The sequence below is a fragment of the Neomonachus schauinslandi genome, chromosome 12 (genome assembly GCF_002201575.2).
Source record: "Neomonachus schauinslandi chromosome 12, ASM220157v2, whole genome shotgun sequence".
Classification (NCBI taxonomy): Eukaryota; Metazoa; Chordata; class Mammalia; order Carnivora; family Phocidae; genus Neomonachus; species Neomonachus schauinslandi.
In genome coordinates, this window is record NC_058414.1 from 76,587,762 (window position 1) to 76,606,264 (window position 18,503).

Consider the following 18,503-nt stretch of genomic DNA (forward strand, 5'->3'; position numbering starts at 1 on the left):
CAACCTAATATTTGGAACTCAGGTACAGAGAGAGAAAATGAATCATATTCCTCAATTCATGTCACATTCAGGCACTCAACAAATGTTTACTCAGCACAGTCCAAAATCCCCATTCTTGTAGAATTGCAACAGCAGTCTGTGCAAGACTCCCACATCTATTTATGCAATCCATTTTATCCCCATTCCCCATTCAATTCCTTTGCTTCTCAAAAGACCATCATTATAATGATTTAATGCATATCTTTTCATTTAGATGATAGTAAAATATGCAGTTTTGTTTTGTTATGTCTACATGTGCTTTTAATTTATGTAAATTGTATTGTGTTAGAGATTTTTTTTCTTTTACTGTTTTTATGTGCAGCACTAAATATTTTCAAGAAGGAAACATTCATGTTGTTCCATGTACACCTTCTGTGTTACTTTTCACAGATGTACAGTATTCCATGTGTGTATTCCGTTACAGTTTACCTCCCCACTCCTCCGGTGATAGACAGCTTGATTGTTCCAACTCTTGGCTAGACCAAATAGCGCTTCAAATGTACAGATTCTTATATATGACCCTTTATGAACCTGGTTATGATTTTTCTGGAGAATATATACCTATCATGGGACTTGCTAGGTCATAGGATATGGGTTCATTTGATAGAATTAAATAATGCCAGCTTACCCTCCAGAAGGCCTGTATCAGTTTCTATGCCATGGTCAGTCTCTCCATGTCCCCACAAGCTGCCCAACACTTGACCTTTCCAGCTTGCAACAGGTGACAAGTGACATTTTACTCTTGCAGATTTGTCATCTATCTGTTAACTTTATCCATAGTGTCTTTGTTGGTCAGGAATCTTCAATTGATTATTCAAATTAATATTTCCTTATAATTCCTGCTTTGGAGATTTGGTTCCAGAAATCATTTCTTATCTCTATGTCATAGGGGTGGGCTTCTCCATTTTCTTCTACTACCTTTATAATTTTTTTCTGGACATATAAACATCTTATTCAACTAGAGTTCACTTTGGATCCAGATTTTTTTCTATATAATCAATTCTCATGGGCTAAAAACTCATTATTTCCCATGAATCTAATATCGCCTTTATTGTATAAGTTCCCATTAGTATATGAAGCTGCTTCTGAGCTCTCTGTTCTGTTTCAGTTGGCCCACTTGTTTTTATTATTCTAGCAGTATATGTATATCTTGATACCTGACAGGGAGGTTCTTCCTTTCTACTTTTTCTTTTCAAAATTAAATCAGCTATGTTGTAGACATTTATTTCCTCATAAATATTTTAGAATATCAAGTATATTTTTAAAATCCTACAGGAATTTTGATATATAATTACATTGGAATTTATAGTTTAATTTTTGAAGAATTGAATGTTCATAATATTAAGTCTCTCTATTTATTCAGATCATTTTTTTCCTTTGTAGAGTTAAAAAAAATTTTTTTAAAGATTTTATTTATTTATTTGTCAGAGAGAGAGAGAGAGAAAGATCACAAGCAGGAGGAATCTCAGGCAGAGGGAGAAGCAGGCTCCCTGCTTAGCAGGGAGCCCTATGCGGGACTTGATCCCAGGACCCTGGGATCATGACCTGAGCTGAAGGCAGCTGCTTAACCAATTGAGCCACCCAGGTGTCCCGAGTTTAAAAATTTTTAAATAAATAATATTTATTTAAATTTAAATAAAATAAAATAAAATTTAAAATAAATTTTAAAATAAACGAAGTCTTATATGTTCTCACTTATGTTTATTTCTAGAGTCCTTAGAATATTTGTTGATATTCTTTTTGAAATTATATTGTTCAGTCAGTTATTACTAGGATAGAGAAATACTATTTTTGAAGTTGAACTTGTATTTGGTACACTTGTTCCAATAATTTTACCATTAATACCATTGGGTTTGGGTTTTCAAGGCAGATGATTATTTTATCTTCAAATAAGGTCATGTTAATCTCCTTTTTAATTCTTATATATCTTCTCCTTCCTTCCTTCCTTCCTTCCTTCCTTCTTTCCTTCCTTCCTTCCTTCCTTCCTTCCTTCCTTCCTTCCTTCCTTCCTTCCTTCCTTCCTCCCTCCTTCCCTCCCTCCCTCTCTCTCTCTCTTTCTTTCTTTCACTAATTTTGGTCAGAACCTCCAGTACTATCTTTAAAGGTAGAAATGAAAGTTAAATATTCTCAAATTGTTCTTCATCTTAAAAGGAATGCAACTCAAATTTCTCTATTAAGTAAAATGCTTGCTGTGGGTTTTTGGTTTTTAATCTTTACAATTCCTGCCAAAGTAGTGAGAATAATGACTAGCCACATTGTATCCATCATCGTGTTACAACTATTGCAATATATGGGTAATTTTGTTTCCTCTGTGCCCTCTCCACTCCCCTTCCCAGAAAATAGTTTATTTTGAAACAAATCCCAGACGTCATATGATTTCATTTGTAAACCTTTTAGAGTGTAACTCTGAGAGAGATGGATTTATAAACTTTACTAAGTTAAATAAGTTCCCTTTTATCTTTAGTTAGCTAGAAGTCTTTGCCATAAAAGATTTTGAACTTTACAAATGCTTTTTTCTGCATTAATAAAATTATATGATTTTTTTTTCCTCCTCAAGTTTATTTTTGTGGTATATGACATTGCTAGATTTTCTTTTCATAGAACTTCCTTGCATCACTGAGATAAAAACTATGTGATTATTTCGGGATATTTTTCAATACTCTGTTGGATTTGTTTAGTTATGATTTTTAGGTCTATGTTCATAAATGATATGGACCTATAATTGTAATTTCTTGTACTTCTCTTATCTGGTTTTTTAGAGTTGAGATTACTGGATAAAATAGAACTGGATAACTTTCACTTGTTTTCAGTTTTCTGGAACAACTTGTGTAAGCTAGGAATTACTTCTCCTAGCTGTTTACAACATCCTCCTGGACTTGTTTCTTTTTTTATTGAGTATTTCCAATTTTGGCCTGAAGTCTTTTACCTTTTAATTCTGGGACATCTGTTTTCATTATTTTTGAGACATTTTTGCTAACTGTTTTTTCTTTCCTTATTCTGTTGTCCAGATTTTGACCCCTTCATTTCATGTGCTGATACCCCTTAGGAAGTATGCACATTTTTACTTACATTTATTAAATTCTTATTTTATTTCCTCTTGGTTCTTTTTAATGATTTCTCTTTTCACAGTTCATTTTGCTACTGTCTTCCATTATTTCCTTGAGTATATATTTTTTAAAGATTTTATTTATTTATTTGAGAGAGAGAGAGGAAGAGAGAGCATGGGGTGCAGAGGAAGAGGGAGAAGCAGGGAGCCTGATGTGGGGCTCGATCCCAGGACCTTGGGATTGTGACCTGAGCCGAAGACAGATGCTTAACTGACTGAGCCACTCAGGTGCCCCTTCCTTGAGTATATTCATCATGCTTTTTAAAAATTCCTAGTGCAGGGGCGCCTGAATGGCTCAGTCGGTTAAGCGTCTGCCTTCAGCTCAGGTCATGATCCCAGGGTCCTGGGATCGAGTCCTGCATTGGAGCCTGCTTCTCCGTCTGCCTGTGCTTTCTCTCTCTCTCTCTAATAAATAAATAAATAAATAAATAAATAAATAAATAAATAAATAAATAAATAAATAAATAAATAAATAAATAAAAATTCCTAGTGCATTAGTTTTAGAGGTCAGTGTGCTATCCATTGTACCATGGTGCCCATAGTCCATTAGTTTAAGTAGCATCATATAAGTCTTTTACTTTGTTTGCCTCCTACTGGAGGTAGCTGTACTTTTCATGTGTCCCCCGTTTTGTTCTATGAGCTTAAGTTCTCCTGCAGATAATATTTATTCCAGCTGGTATGCTATTTGCGGAAGGCCAGTCCTGCAGGTGTATCCAAGGAGATGGTAGAGAATGAGTTCCGAGCATCAGAAAACCATTTTTAATCATTTCCCTCTGCTGCCCCTCTAGCAGGTGGTTTCTCTGGTCAGAATTTCACTCCCTAAACTCTTAGGAAGTAAAGCCTTGGGAGGAGGCACTTCTCTCCATTATGATCCATCAAACTTGAGGTTTGAGAGGGAATAGGGGGAAGGAGTGAATGTCAGATGTGATATAATCTCACACCTCTCCTCATCAAATCTTCACCTGAGCAGGACATTATTTCCCACCCCCTCCACCCCCCTGATTAAGCAAGCTGATTCCTGGGCTGGACTTTATTACATCCTGAACAGGAATGGAGGAAGGAGTGATTGTCCTTAGGGGTCACAGTGGAGAGGCAGGAGGAAAACAAAAACACTTTCCTCCATTTTGTCCTCTCAGAGAAGCCTCTGGACCCACCCTCCCCACACTCCAGGGGTCCTGTCCCTTGCCACCACTGGCCAGACCAGTTCAAAACAGCTTTCACAATCCCCTTCACACAAGTTTTTATTATTTGTTCTTTTGAAGCTTTATCCCCCCTTTTTTGTTTTTTTTTTAAGCATCACTTGCCCTAAGCCCAGTAGAAATGACCGGTAGAAATGAAACACTTTTTTGTGATAGTTTTTATCCGCACATTGGCTTTCTGCAGTTTGAGTCCATTCCCCTCCCCCATCCCCAAAGACTTCCAGAAGCAGATGATCCTTCTTCTGATGAACCAGCAGAAGGTCAATAGTAACCTAATGTTACATCACAGTGCCTACGTCATTCGCTTCACTTCCTCCCTCACATAAGTGTTTTATCTCACATCATCACAAGAAGAAGGGTGCGTACAGCACAATAAGATATTTTGAGAGGGACAGAGACCACATTCACATAACTTTTACTACAGCCCACTGTTATGTCGTCATTGTTGTTCATCTCTTACTGTGTCCAATTTATAAAATAAACTTTATCTTAGGTGCATATGTATAAGAAAAAAACATAGTACGTCTAAGGTCGGGCACTCTCCGTGGTTTCAGGCGTCCCCTGGTGGTCTTGGTCATATCTCCCCCGTGGATAATAGGAGACTACTGTATTTCCTGAAAATCAAGCATGAGACAAGAAAGCTCTTTGTGATTTGGTTTTCTTTAGGTTTTCATGCTTTATTCACTATTTTATTTCTTATTCATATCCTTGTCGCGTCTGCAGGACAGAGGCAAACTGTAGGTGTAACACAGGAAAGTATGCAGTTCTTTTCATTTTTATCCTCTCCTTGGGATTTGTCTTTTCAAAATCTTGCCTGATTATTCTGGACAATACCGTTATCTACTCTCAAAGGGAGGTAGTGCAGCTTCCTGGGTTAATGTGCCAGAGAGCAATTATTTCTTACGAGGTCAAAGTTATATTTGATGCTACAGAGAGATTTCTGAAAACAAGGGAGTATCTATTTACCCTTCAAGTGAAGTACTTATTGCTTCAGCTAAAACAAATGGATTATACTTATCTGTTAAATCACTTGACCATCTTCCAAAATACTGCTTCCTCCTGATATTTTTAGGTGTGAAAAATACATAGAAATTGTTCTCAGTGCTAATGTGGAGGACAGGACCAAGATCCACTTTAAAGACTAACAATGTGACATCAAAGTTTTATTAAACACTGTTTTTAAATTCCACAAAGCATAGTTGTGTGCGTGTGTGTGTGTGTGTGTGTGTAAGGAGTTCTCAGTTCAAAGGCTGAATGACTTAGTTAAATCAGTAGTGATTTATGCACTGTGCAGTGAGGCAAACCCACTAAACTGGTTACAGTGGCCATTTATAGAATATTCTGGCAGCTAAAGGAGGTATGAAAGTAATAACAAATATAACTATGAGCTCATTTATTTCCAATTAGGTTTGCTGCTGAGATACTTTCTCTACTAAAGCTTTGGAGAGAGTTGAAAAATATCAAGAAATGCAAATTTGAAAAATAATGGCAAGTAGATGCTTTATAAACTAAATTTTTCTAAACTCTCCTTCTATACAATAAAAATAATTTCAGATTTAGGTTTAGGTGTTTCCAAAGGATGTTCAAATTTAAAAGTGGGGGGAAGATGGAAGAAGGGAAAGAAAATTAATAGCACATGTAACACATGCTTACTATATCCTTTGATTCAATTTTAAACAACCATTTTTGCTGCTAAGGCAATGTCATTTTCTTGGTGAGTATAATAAATCCAATTTTAAGTGATATTTTATTCAAAAACTTCTTCCCTTAAAAAGCTTTCAATTCAATTATAAAACACTCCAGTTTTATCTATGAATTCAAGAGTGGAACTCTTGCACAACCACCGTAACTGTAACTTTCGGTCAAATGCGTCCACGGCTGTCTTTATACACAGGTCATATAGATTAACTGCAATAGATGTCATAAATTTAAATTTGGCTCTTACAGTAAAAAGTCACAATTTATCCCTTTATCCATTCTAGTTATCCAGCAGAGAGGAAACTCTCATATCTGTAACTTCTTTATGACGTCTGGAGATTCTTTATACCTGTGATCATAGCAGACTGCTTTGATGAAAATTTATTGCTGGAGTGATTTGTGACTTCCAGCAGGAAGACCTGTCAAAAGTGTTATTTTGTCTAGTTGAGACATAACTTAAACGAATTCATTGTTTGACCGGCCACCATCCCACATTTAAAGACGTTCATTTGTTGATATTTGGTATTCAGAAGTTATATGAAGATGATTCCTCGAATGTAATCAGTTCATGATAAATGTGTCTTGGATTGAATTCCATCAAGGATCATTTAGGACATTTTTTTGAAGAAGTAAAACTGTCTTTACTTGGAGATGAATGATATGCTCTTTTTAATTGAAGTATAATTGGCATAAAGTATCTTGTTAGTTTCAGGCATATAGCCTAGTGATTTGAGACTTTAATACCTTATGAAATGACCCCTGTGCTAAGTCTAGTTACTAGCATCATTTAAAAATGTTTAACTGTGTGAAGAAATGACCCAAATCTATCTAATCCCTAACCATTCTAACTTAGCTCATATATTTAGTAATGGACCTCCAGTGGCCTTCTGGCAAATGCAGTAGACAGATGTCATTGTTTGAATCTCTGGACAGGGCGCTCTGATAGAAAAGGGAGAACATGGGGCACTGAAGGTTTTTCTTAAGTCAGTATCTGTAAGAATCATCTCTCATGGAAACCCAAGTTAAAGCAATCTCCTGCCCAGGCTGAGGCTCTAAATCACCAGCTCTCTACCACCACGGCGGTGGCCTTCTGGGGGTCATCCTTCCATCTCCAGGGCCTGTGGTTCCCTCTCACTCCCGGGAGATCAGCAGATGTGCATGGAGGAGAGCACGAACATTGGCAAAGCAAGGGATGTTGTGATTTACAAAGACCCTTTTTAAAGAATGCATATATCTCTTACTCGGTTTTGGAGACATACCACAGTTGCAGGGATGAAGTTAGCCTCATTTGTCATCGGTATTTATGCAGGGTCTTTCATAACGTCGGGTGAGATTGCTCATATAGTCCCAGGGTAAAAATGAATAATGCCTCTGGATGCAGGTTAAAGTCACAGTATGGTTTGTCAACCTAGGAAGTGCTCTTCTTCTGATCTCCATTTTACGTCTAAAACTGCAGACTATGGACCTGACCTTGTAAAAGACTTTTTCACTGAGCATCTGGCCCTTCTGCAGGCCAGATGTCATCTCGTGGAAGGAATGTGAATAAAAGTCTGCTCTCAGGAGTTTGTAAAACGAGTTGATGTATTACTTAATCTATTCTTACTTGGATTAAATTTAAAATTGCTTCAGGGTGTTCATTTTAAAGTTTGATATTATTTAAATAAAAATTATAGGTAACAAGCATAAAATTAAATAAGCACGTGGCCAAAGCTGACACAATAAAAACTAAATAATAATTGAAAAGTGAAACATATCTAATCAGCCCACATTGGTGTGAAATGTTATTTCAGAAATATATTTGCTCTAGAAAAAGAATGATTGTTTTGCAACTGCACATGATTTTTAAATAATTTTACAATAATTTTATTATTCTGTATTGATACTGCTGATGGCAACTTTGTCTCTGATTTCCAAAATTTTCATTCACTCATTCATTTCATTTGTTCATTCCCAGCTTTGTTCCATGAAAGATTTGTCAGGTAATTATATACATTCATTAATTCTTAATACTGCACCTGGATTATTATCCTAAATAGGGAGAGAATTATTCATTAATCATAGTCATGTTTATTTGATCAAAAATGATAATTTAAACATGTGACCATAAGCTTCAGAACAGCAAGCAATATGTCTGTCTCCCTACAGGCTCGGAAAATGCCGGGCACATGACAGGCACTCAAACGAAGTTTATCAATGATAGGTTGTCTATCATTATCATTTCTGTTAAAGGTATCTCATTAAAACATGCAAAAAAACTTTCCTGTTGACAAATTAGATTTAAGAGTAGGTTCTGCAACAAAAGATAAATACGAGGAATTTACCCCATAACATCTTTGTTAATTCAGGCGTGTCTTTTCTGAAATAATGTAGTGAACTGATTAATATATGCAAATAAAATTAGCTAGTATGTATGCATTATATATATTACATATATATAAAATGTGTTACAATGACAACATAATGTAAAACTTAACCCTAATAAATAAATTTGCTAATTATTATTTCCCTTAACAGTAGAAAATGGATGGGCAAGTATTAATTATATATCCAGAAAAATGGAGGTTAGCTAATATTCAGGGATTTCAGTGTGAAATCAGAGGAGGTAAATGAATTCCTTCAGAATGTTTGAAAGATGGAAAGGGAATTTCTCAGTGGCATTTGGATGTTAGGATGTGTATTTATTTCCCTCTCATTTGCTTCTCTCCTTCACCGGTCTTGTTCAAAGCCTGCTTCTCTCTGGCGCCATCTAGTGGATGCCTGTTCGAGGATGAGAAAGGGGTCCAGATGAGGACTTCGCAAAGATCAAGTGCTACTTCTCCAAACTGGAGCCTAGGAATCCATGGCATATGGACGTCATGGAAACTCATAAATTAGTTAAGGCAGGCTCATCCAGCATGGGAGCATTGCTGTGATGATGATTATTTTTTTACCTCGCTGATCATAAGTTAAAAGATAAGGATAAAATAAAGACAAAGATAAGATACAGGGTGTTTAGAGCAAAAAAATGAGCATGGACAAAGTACTAACATAAGCAATGTTTCAAATACTTTAATCATCCATAGATGCATAGATTACAGAGCAGCCGTAATCCCTTCCTTTGCTACCCTCTATCCAATATAGAATGTTAAGATGGAGCTTTGGGTAATAGACCCATGAATTAAGGCAAAACTCTCTGCTATCTTCCTGAATTTTTCCACTTCTGTTCAGGCACCTAGCAAGTTACTAAATTTAATTTTATAAATCTTGATTCTTAGATTTTGACAACAAGTCTCGCCTGAGTTTTTCATCACTGTGTAATGATAAATATCTTCTGAGGATGGGAAAATACGTTGGGAGAAAAAAAATCAGACAAAGTCAGCAAAGAATCAAGAGCACAAAAAAAAAGAAGAAAAATTTATTGGCCCAAATGTGCTTAAAATCCTTGAAAGAAAAGATTACGTTTATTTTTTTATTTAAAAAGGAAACAAACCTTTAGTGCCTGACACAATACCTAGTACTTAGAAGACAGGAGAAGAGAAATGGTTTAGAAGAGACTCCACTCATCAAATTGCTGAAAAAATAATTAGTAATAAAAATAACCCCTTTATAAAAAGGTATGTGAATGCAAAGTAATAGCAATGAAGACAACAGCAATAAATGTCTCAAAAACTTAATGACTTTAGTGCTTAAGTTTATTATAAAATATTTACCCAGTGGAGAAGACAGATGATATTTACAATTTTACTTTGGTTATAGAAAAAAAGTAATTTACCACCAGTACATTTTGAAGCTTATTACATGTCCACCATTTTAAACATTTCTATTAAAAATTTCCTTTATTCTTATAGTTGAGCTCTATCTCAAAGGCTGTGACAAATTCTAAATATAAAATATCCCCAAATGTGCCAACTAGGTAAAACTGATTTGTCTGCTAAAAGGAGACAAAGTTTTGCTCCCTTCAGGAGAAAATCTGACTTGCATTTGTCTTACGTGATTTATGCATCATAAGTTTAAAATGAAATACAGCCTTTTCCCTCCCATATATTAAAATGTGGTTTCAAATTTGAAAGAAACAGCAGTCTTTTGTCACTGAGGAAACTCACACAGCCATGAGATAAAGCAAAACAAGAATACTGCATTGCCCCCAAGTGATCTTTTTTGATATTGCACTAACAGCCTGAGCGGTCCAACACTGGAAGGAAAAAAGGCAAAAATGCTTAGACAGCGGCACTTTGACCCTTGTGATACATTTTGATATGGAACTGAAAATGTGTCTTTCATTTTTCTGAGTGCTACTAAGGCAGATGAAGATGGATTCTTTCACAGGATTCGGCATACATACATCCTGCTGCGTTCTATATCTACTGCAAGATACAGATAGATTTCCTCGCTTTTGTCTGTGCTGTCTCTATGGAGCATCGGCCTGATTCACTCATTCTCTGACTTCCCTCTTTACTGATACAGAGCATCCTCAGACCCAGCACTCTATCCTCTTTGTCCTCTCTTCCCCCTGCCAGACTTATGAAAGCAGTTCTTAGAAGCTCTACGAAGCAGGTCTTTAAAATTGGGAGCAAGGGACTGCAAACAGGAGAGGAAATCCCAGGTGTCCCTGTGTGTTTCTATATCCAGATGCTGTGTGACTTCCTCTCTAAACCAGCTTTGCCATACCTGGTCTCTACTCTTCCAGAATCCAATAGTTCCAAGTACACAGCTTCCACTACCCGTTTAAAAATGTTCTGTACTGGGACACCTGGGTGGCTCAGTCGGTCAAGCAGCCAACTCTTGATCTCGGCTCAGGTCATGATCTCAGGGTTGTGAAGTCGAACCATGTGTTGGGCTCCATGCTGGGTGCGGAGCCTGCTTGAGATTCTCTCTCTCTGCCCCTCCTGCCCCTCTCTCTCTCTCTCAAAAAAAGTACTATACCAAAGTGATTTCTACCAGAAATTTTATTCCTGATGTATTTGAAAGGTATGAGAATTTTCCCATGTGCTTGATTACCCAAACCATCTACATAAAGAGTGTGTATTCAAGTCACAAAGAGTGAAATCATTACTCTAAACTGAGAAGTCACAGAAGAAAAACAGTATGCTAAGGAACTATATTACATTTTCATGCTTTCAGTGAGTTACTGTTAAAGTGAAAAGAAATGTGATTTTAAAATATGTATAGAACAATGATGACATCTTTTCAGTCTGGGTGATAAGCAAATATCTGGTTGCACTTTTACTCTAAAGGAAAGAGAAGTAAATCACTAGCACTGGATCTATAGTGCTGGATCTACAAGATTAAAATGAAAACCCCAAGGCATGATGACCTCTAGGGGCCTGGGGATGGATGTTCACTAGGAATGTTCTTGTACCAATGGTCCGACCTCAGGCAAGTCTTTCGATCTCTCCAAACCACTTCCTTATCTATAAAATAGGAATAGTTTCCAATGGGTTTCCAAGTAAGGTTTTTCATTCCTTCTACAGTTATAGGGACTTCCCATATGCTAGACATTGTGTTAGGTTCCAGCGATACAGTAATAAGACAAAGTCCCTGCCTCTGTGGAGTTTATTCTTATATGGAATGGGAGATGAAATACAGATAAAGAACTAGTTATACCCATACAAACAAATACAGGTAACTGCAGATTTTTTTAAAGATTTATTTATTAGAGAGAACTGAGCAGGGAGAGGAAGAGGGAGAAGGAGAGAGTCTGAAGCAGACTCCGTGCTGAGCATGGAGCCTGATGCAGGGCTCGGTCCCACGACCCTGAGATCACGACCTGAGCCTAAACCAAGAGTTGGTTGCTTAACCAATTGCACCACCCAGGTTAATTACAGATTTTTACACTGATAATTTTACCACCCAATAATTACAGATTTTTGATATAGCTAATAATGAAATGAATAAGGGTGATGTGTAGAAAGTAACTGGGTTGCCCGCCTTATGAGAGGTAGAAAGATCTCCCAGATTAGGTGACATTTGGGCAAAGTGGCATTTGAAGAGCTAGTGATGAAACATTCCCAGCAAGTGGAGAATTCCAGCGTCTTAAGGGAGGACGGTCCTTGCACATGCAGAGAACATCATGGGAACTGAAAGTGTATTCTGTTGAACAAAAGGAGAGTGGTAGGAGAGGAGGTAGGAGAGAAAAGCAAGAGCCAAATCATGCAGGCAAAGTAAGGAATTTGAAAATTTGCAGACAAAAATGCAGACAAAGTAAGGTATATAGGCAAAGTAAGGAATTTGAATTTTTTTCTAGGGGCAAAGGGATGCCACTGAAAGATAGTGAGCAGGGGGATGCCATAATTTAACTTACCCTTTCAAGCCCACTCTGCTGCTGTGTGGAGAACATATTGAAGTGGATTGGGAGTTCAGGCAGAGCTATTCGGGTGTCCAGGTAAGAAGGTTGGTACCTTGGACTAGTTGGTGAGATGGTATCTACAGAAGGAGAGACATTTCTCCTTTTTGGAGGGAGAAACAAGCTTTGGTGAGGATTTGAAAAAGAGGACAGAGACGGCTCAAAGATGACTCTTCAGCCATTATCTGAATGGTTCTGATGGGTCAGTTGGAAGGGAGTAGAATGGAGAAATGTAAAGGAAGAAGTGGAGAGGGAGCTGGGAGCCTGGTCCCACAGCAGCTGACCCCTATGCAGGTTTGCACCCATTTGTCTGGTTCTTAGGCCTCCTCTGCTCCGTACCCTGCCTGAGGGGCCCTACACAGAAAAATTCTCACCTTGGGAAGTTGGTGTTTCTTTACCCATTCACTTCCTCTCCCTGCTTTTCTTCTCCCCATTCCCTTCTCTCTCTCCTGCTATTTCCAACAGAGGTTTCCTGTCACTTTTGCTTGTACTTCCTACTGTGACAAGACAGGTCCCATGTGTCCAGATTCCCATTGCTGTAAAAACAGCCTGGGCAGAAGTGCCTGTTGCTCAGACACCATAGGTTTAAGGATTGTTTTCAAATAGATGGGACCTCAAATCATAAGTTGGTTCCCTTGAGGATCATAGGGTTGTCAGCTATGCTATATTCAGACAAGAAGGGGAGAAGAGAATGCTTAGGAATCTGCCCACCCTAGAAAGGGTTGGATTTATTCAGTGCTGGGAATGGAAATCAGAGTGAAATTGGAGGGGTTTGAAATGGAGAAGCCAAACCAGAAGCAGCAGGCACGACACTGCACTCAGCACTGAGAATAAAGGAACATGAAGTTCTTAGATCACCCTCAAGCTTAGTGACTTTAAACAACAAATATTTATTTATGGTTCTCCTGATTCTGTGGGTTGGCTGGGCAGGCTCTGCTGATTTCTGTGGCTCAGCTGAGGCTGGATGGTCCAGCTTGCTTCACTTACATGCCTGGCTGTTGGCCTGGTGTTAGCTTGGGTCACAGGGATGACTTGGTCATGTGTTTCTCATCATCCAGCCAGCTACCTACTGTTCTTTCATATGGTGATAGTGAGCAAGCCCCAAAGGCCAAGTTCTCTTGAGGCTTTTGTTTGTGTAGTGGGCTGAATGGTTGCTCCCAAAAAGATATGTCTATGTCCTGACCTATGAACCTATAAATGTGACCTTATTTAGGAAAAGGGTCTTGGCAGATATAATTAAGTTAAGGATCTCAAAATGACATCATCCTGGATTATCTAAGTGGGCCCTAAATCCAATAACACACGTCCTTATAAGAAAGAGGTAAAAGGAGATTTGACACAGACAGAAGAGGAGTAAGTCACGTGAAGATGGAACAGAGATTATAGTTATATACCCTCAAGCCAAAGAAAGCCTACGGCCACCAGAAGCTGGAAGAGGCAAAGAACAGATTGTCCTCTAGATCCTGATAAAGGAATGCGGCCCTGCCAACACCTTGATTTTAGACTTTTGGCCTCCAGAACTGTGAGATAATAAATTTCTATTGTTTTAAAGCACCAGGTTTGAAGTAACTTATTGCAGTAGCCTTAGGAAATTAAAACAGTTTGTACCACATTTGCCAATGTTCCATTGACCAAAGAACTTTACAGGGTTAAACCAAGATTCAAGAGGTGAGGAAGGAAACTCCACCCCTGGGTGGGAGGAAGTGTAAGTCACAAGGCAAAGTGGGGCAGGGGCGTGCCTATAGGGGTGGGGAGAATTTGTGGTCAGTTTTTTCAAATTGCCACACCAACGTAAAGAAGATTTTCACATTAGAGCAGATTGTCAGCAGGTTTCACAGGATGGAATTTATTTAGAATAGAGAACAGGGAAGTTTTTAAATTAGAGACAGGAGACAGTGAAAGAAAGGAAGGGAAGAGTATTTTATCTGATGGCATCTCTACTTCTAGATGAGAATGAAGCTTCTAATAGTTGTGTGTTCTTCATCAAGTAAGGTGAAGAAACAATATAATCTCCCCATAAAAAATTGGTGGGGAATCAATGTGTTTAATCTGTATCCTACTCTATATGTGAGATTTTTGTGTTTGATCATGGAGTCAAAAACAACTCAAAGGAGAAGCAGTGTTAACTACTCAATAATGGTTCATAATCAATTCAGCTCACTTGTATTCCACAATTGTTTCAAAGATACCTGTGTGTTGGGCAGTGTATAGAGGGACTCAAAAAAGAAACATTGGTTCTTGCTTTCCAGGAACCCTCCAGTGGGGCAGAGGGAGGGAGAAAGACCCTTACACATAACTGTAATACAGGGCAGATCGCAATAAACAGCTGAGTTGCTGGGATGGTCAAGAGTAGGAGAAAATTATTCAGCTGGAGGAAAGTGAGGTAGGTTTCACAAAATAGGTGGGATTTTAGCTGAGCTTAGGAAAATGACTAGTGTTTCTTTAGAAATGGGGAGGGGATATTTGCATTTAGGAAAGACATCATGAAGCAAGGGAACATAGATTATAGTCTCAGAAGTGTGAGCTGTCTTATTTATTTGGCTAGAACATGTATGTATTTCCAGGTGGGAGAAATCCTAGGGTAGCCTGTAGTGGAAGGGATAAAGAAAAAAGAAAGGGAAAAAGGCATAGGATTTGTAGATTAGGGGAAACCAGAAAAGGTTTGTTAGAGTCATATCCTGAAGAGCTTGAATCTCATGCACTATAAAATGACCCCAGTGTCATTTTATATTTCTGACTCTATTCTCATATATGATCTCATTTGATGCTTTTAAGAATCCTGAGGGTTAGGGTAATATGTTTCTATCCATTCTATGGATGAGGAAATGAAGATTGATGATTTAGTAGAGAAGACAGAACTAACAAAGATGATTGGGATTAGGACTCAGATCTCCAGTGAATAAAATCCCTCTTAATTACCACTTAACTACTTGCAGTATTAAACAATGCTCTGTATGCCCTCCATAAAGCACACTGACTGCTGAACCCAAGAACTCAACACCTGAGGCAAGCATTTGTATGCTTACTGCGTCATGCACTGATGAACTGTAAGTGCAAAAAGAAATAGACTGACTTCTATAAAAGCAAAGTTGAATATAAAGAATCAGTCTGCGAAAATTTCTTGGAAACATTGCAGGTGAATTTGATGTGGGGTAACAACTTTTGTGAGGTCCGGGGAAACTGTGGAACCTAGGATTCTGCCCTGAGATTTTTTTGCTAGTGTCTTTATGTTCTTGCTTCGTTTCATTTACAGCCAATGCATTATGGGTTAGGTTTCCATAAGGTAGATGACTAGAAATTCCAATTAGTTCACCTGCATGCAAATAAAATACCTTGGCTGTATGTTACAAAATTGACAAAGGAATGACATTTATGTTTTTTAAATTAAAACAAAATGTTCAAAAATTTCATGCATCGCTTTTTGAATACTTATATAAAAATAACTGTCCCTTTGTAGCAAACAGGATAAAAGGGCTTCTACTATTAATGAGATCACCTCCTTCTGTTAACATTGGGACTTCTGTCCTTTATGATTTGCATAAAGATGCCTCTGGTAGCAACGAAAGAGAAAGCTTGGGGGCAGAGAAATCAGAAGTCAGTAGTTGGGACTGCAATGAGAAGATACTGGTATATTTAATGACAGTACTAAATCATAAACTTTTAAATTGTGTATAATATTTAAATGCTCATTTAAAATATGCCATGTAAAAGAATGAGTTTTGTTGGAACCCGGTAAGAAAGCGGTATAAGGCACCTGATATAAGAGATGTGTAAGAAAACAGTAGAGGGCTGTAATACATCTATAGATTCAACAGACTTTAACACTGCAGCCCTCATAAGCTAGGGCAGATTGCTCTATCATTTCCTTTATTGTACAACCAGAGCTCATTATTTTTATAATGAATACATTTCCTTTTCTTTTGTGATTGACCATAAAACTTAATAAGAACTAAAATAAATACCCTGCATAAAATATCCAGAACATAAATGAAAACTATTTTTCCTTTTTACTTTCTTATTCATTCAAGAGTATTTAGAGATAGATGAGATGGGTATCTTTCTGCCAAATGCATCCTTGTTTGTGAATTTTTGTACGGCCCATTACAAATATTTCCTGTTGGAAATATTACCAGACTTCAATGTCATTTTCTACTCAAGACCATTAATAAAAGATAGAAGTTTTCCAAACAACTGTCAGACCTTATTTTACTGGAGGTTTAAAAGAGGCCTGTGTTTTAACTTTAATGGAAATAGTTGTGACCTGCTTGAACATTGGCATTCATAGAAAGAAAATGAGTAGACATATACATACAAAGTCCAATGATAAAATTTTTACAACTTTAGCTTTTGCTCTTTACTCTTAAATCTCTCTGCTTCTTTATAGCCCACTGAGAGATTCCAGACGGGGCAATAAAAATAACCTGCCAGTTTTCTGAGAAGGTTGAATATAATGCAATCAGGGTTCTACCATTCAAAGCAAATAATTAAATTTTATGCTATTCGCAGCCTTTTGTATTTCTGCACCTTGCTTCTGATCAATTCTCTGATATACGTGTGGGAGAATTTAAAATTTCCAACTATGAAACTGATTAAATCACATTGAATCTTCTATCTGAGTTTCCAAGTTTAATGTGTACTGTAAACCTTAGGGTTGTTAGGAAGTATAAATGAATAAAATTATTCATGTCATGGGAAGCATGAAACTTATTTAAATATTGGAGTTTTGATCTAATTCCAGGGAATGAGTAAAAACTATCCTAATTTAGGTTCAGCTAATTAATTCAGTTTCTCTGTGGTATACCCTAAAGCAAGCCAATTTTCAATGAGCTAAAACAAATAATGAGAATATTTATGTTCTTAAATCATTTGACTTGACACAAAATTTTTTCTTGATCCAGGCAATTTGATTTAAGTTACAAAGAAATATTCTTAGTTTTTCCAAAAGGTGATTAGGCTACATAAATGCTCAAGTTATTGAACTGATATTTTAGATGTGTGGGTGTAAGGTCACGTACTTGAGAATTGTGAGTTTCAAACATATTTTCTGTGAAAGTAAAAACACATATGATTCATTCGTCTGCATTTCAGGGTCCATCCACATTTCTAAATCTAATATAATCAAAGCCACAGTGACAGATTTAATGCTGGGGCTTTGCAACCAAGCAGACTGGCTTTAACACCCCTATAGATTACCTCTTGGCTATGTAACGTTAGACAAATTACTTGTATTCTCGCCCCTCAGTTTCTTCATCTATAAAATGGGGATAATGAGTGTCAACCTCACAGCATTGCTATGAATATAAACAAAAAAGTGCATGAGAAATGCACAGCGTCTGGCACATGGTGTCAACGTGGCTAAGGTTAGTGATTATTATTAAATGCAACATAGAATTATATCCAAATACCATATGTGCACTAAATGAAAAATCACATCAGTACTTGGGTTTGTAATTTAGTCTTTTTTTTTTCTCCCTTTCTCAAATCCTTTTTCCTCTTTTTACTGTGTTGTTAAATATCTGATTTTTCCCCTAAATCGTGTCTCTTTAAAACACAAAGGAGAGTTCCAAACCTGTGATTCTTAAGCAGGGTGTCCTGTGTCTCTGGGGACCCATAAAGTCTTTCCAGAGGTTTGCAGGCGCTTGGATAGTTTCAAGAGAATCTTCTTTTCTGTCTCTTTCAGACACTCTTCCGCTACTCAAAAAAAAAAAAAAAAAAAAAGAAGAAGAAGAAGAAGAAGCCCTAACTCTCACCTATCCCTAATATTGTGATTATTGGTTCATGGTGAAAAAATTCTGCAAAACAAAACAAAAAACAAAAAAACTCCCTCAAAACAAAACCAGACAAATTCAAATACAGTGTTAGTTAGAGACAGTGAAGGATGCTAATAGATTATGTAACAAACACTACATAACACTGTGTAACACATCCTGCACGACTCAGATTGTTTTCAGTTTCTAACAAAATTAAATATTTCATGATAAATCACTATGTGGGTTTTTTTCTCCCCCATATGCTTTGGAGAGAGTTCAAGGAATTAGGTCATGTTGCTGTAACTTCCATCTCTCTCTCTCCCTCTCTGTCCCCACCCTATATACACACACACACACACACACATATATATATATATATATATACTCTT

The 18,503-nt window shown here is 37.2% G+C and overlaps 1 protein-coding gene across 1 annotated transcript in view; it reads left to right on the plus strand.

Moving 5' to 3' along the window:
- CPED1 (cadherin like and PC-esterase domain containing 1) overlaps positions 1 to 18,503 on the plus strand; it is a 265,972-nt gene that overhangs the window by 100,326 nt on the left and 147,143 nt on the right. The window lies entirely within an intron of this gene.